General features: G+C 45.5%; 1 protein-coding gene across 1 annotated transcript in view; it reads left to right on the top strand.

Annotated features, from left to right (window-relative positions):
• LOC143116196 (bone morphogenetic protein 4-like) overlaps positions 1–2,500 on the top strand; it is a gene marked incomplete at its 3' end in the record, with an annotated part of 9,722 nt that overhangs the window by 631 nt on the left and 6,591 nt on the right. The window lies entirely within an intron of this gene.

Genomic DNA, 2,500 nt, shown 5'->3' with positions numbered 1-2,500 from the left:
ACTAACTCAGAAGACTTTTATGTTGCAATGTTTTAAAATAGATACGAGAAGTGCGTCAATTTTAAGCGGAGGAAGTTAGATTTCTACCCTGATTTTACTGTTACCATTCAGTAGACACGGACTATAGACACCTGCCCGCTAGCTTGGCACCATGCGCAAATATCGTTTGTTAACCGGTTGGATAAGAACTACTTTAAATTATACTCCTAACCATTTCCACTAGATTACAAATGTAGCATGTTTTGTATTCGCCTTTGCGTTGTGCCTTGCTTAATTTTAGTTTTAGGGTGGCAAGGCACATTTTTATTGCGCTTTTATTACGTTTAGGCTGCATCCTTTCAACTTGTTGATCTTGTGTGAAGATGTAGATATGCAAAGAGAATGGTTTTAATAATGACATAGTGAAATTATGCAGCGGCGATATGTTGTGCTGTAGTGGTGTTTTTTATTATAGGATTTTTACATTGTTATTATATTCCCATTCCTGGCTTTGTCCAATAGTTAGTGGGAATTGCTATGACACTCTACACGGAACCTAGTACAGGTAATCTTCGCAAAAATAATAACCATGCGCGCCGGTCCAGACTTCTATTGATAGTCTCAAAAAGGAGAACACTTAAAGCGGATCTCGTTGCTTTAACTTAACGCAGAGGTGGGTTAAGCCGTTGTTGTAGTCTACGTGGAGGATTGTTACACTATAGTAATAATAGCGATAATAGGCTATATATCATAGACATAGATGATTCTCTAGGCGTTCCCTTTATGCCTTCTTTCCGTCTTTCCGATAAGAATGAATGTTCTCAGTGTAAATATTTTAGGATCCTAAATGGTTGCAAAAGTGAATTGGAATTAAGGCGAAGCTGTTGAAAATACAACTGTAGTAAACCCGCAGCATTTGTTTGTATATTTGGCAGTTTGGTCATGATATGGTTGAAACATCTGGAGATACTTGGACCGATCACACATCTTAGAACTTGACTAATACAATAGGTTTTAATAAATGTGAAAGGCCACCGTGGTTACAACTATTGTGAGAATAACATGCGCATTAGATTAATGGACACGCAAGGCCTCCTGCTATATATTCAGCAAGCCCTTATCACTTTGGTGAACAGCTCAACCCCAAGCTAAATATTTAGCTTTGTCTGAAAATACTTCTAGTGCTAACTGTGTAGTTGTTTTCACATTAAGAGTCCAATGATAATTGAACCCAGAAGGACTCACATGCAAACGAGACTAAGAAGCGGTAATGCGGATGACCTCAATTGCTCCAATTTAGCAGATGTCTGTAATACTAAACTTTCGAAGAATTGCCAGCTTATGCTCTCGACGACTCTTCAAACTTGCGCACACTGGGACTGTAAATTTAAGCGTGTGAAAGTAAAAAGTTGCGACACTATTGTAAAACAGAAGCTCGTCTCAACTTTTAAGGAGCGTTGCACTGAGGCTTGCATCAGGCTTGGCAAGGACAAAATGGCTAAAACATAGGGAGGTGATGTGTGTGTGTGTGTGTGGGGGGGGTGTTGATAATGGTCTGTTCCTCTGGTAACCTGCCCCCCCCCCATAATTCCGATCTCCCCCTCCCCTCCGTTCCCAGTACCTGTCAGATACCTCAGCAAACACATCTGCGGATCCGTGCCCATCGTCTGATCTCATTATCTCCACTCAGACAGGAGTCGGAGCCCCAGGGCCCCGCAGGCCACTGCCCGGCCGGGTCAGCAGAGCCTCCCAGAGGCCGCATTGCGCCACAGACACCACTGCTTGCAAAACACGGCTCTTGTCTGCCTCCTCTCCCCCAAGCACGTTAAATACACGTTATACGCCAGAAGGCCCCCCCACCACCACCAACACCACCTTCTGTGACGCCATGAGTTCTCAGTTAAATATTTAAGTTGGTTGGTTTAATGAATGCCTGGTGAGCTTACGTTTGTGTTTATATTGTGGAGATATTTGGTTTGTGCGTTTTTACAGGCCTCGCTAGACTAGTTGTTAAGTTTGGTCAGCTGCACAGCGGAGGGCAGCAGAGCAGAGCGAGCCCAAACAGCGTCCTTCCGCCTGGGCTGTTGAGAACGCAGGCTCACCTCGCCATGCCGGGGTGCTTTCAGAGATGAAGCGTCTGTTCTAGCAACTCTGACAGCTCAAATGAAGAGCAGAGGCAAGCACCCCCCCCCCCCCCCCCACACACACACACACACACACACACACACACACACACACACACACACACACCCCACACACACACACACACACACACACACACACCCACACGCACACACACACACCCACACACACACCCACACACAATGAGGTTTTTATTTTCATAGATGCACACACTGCTCCTTCACACCACACACACACACACGCACACACACACACCCCTGTCCAGAACCACTGCATGGTTCTCACGGACAGACTGAGAGAGCGGATCTCTTACGCGCCAGACTCTCAGTACCGGCCCAACGGCACTCGTGCAACGCAGGACAGCGCGTAACCACCAAGT

Source organism: Alosa pseudoharengus, unplaced genomic scaffold (genome assembly GCF_046254945.1).
Source record: "Alosa pseudoharengus isolate Yale_2024_CS ecotype anadromous, Long Island Sound unplaced genomic scaffold, YU_APseudo_1.1 YU_APseudo_1.1_scf_94, whole genome shotgun sequence".
Taxonomy (NCBI): Eukaryota; Metazoa; Chordata; class Actinopteri; order Clupeiformes; family Clupeidae; genus Alosa; species Alosa pseudoharengus.
The sequence above is the reverse complement of the archived record's forward strand: the minus strand, read 5'-3'. Positions and strand labels throughout refer to the sequence as shown.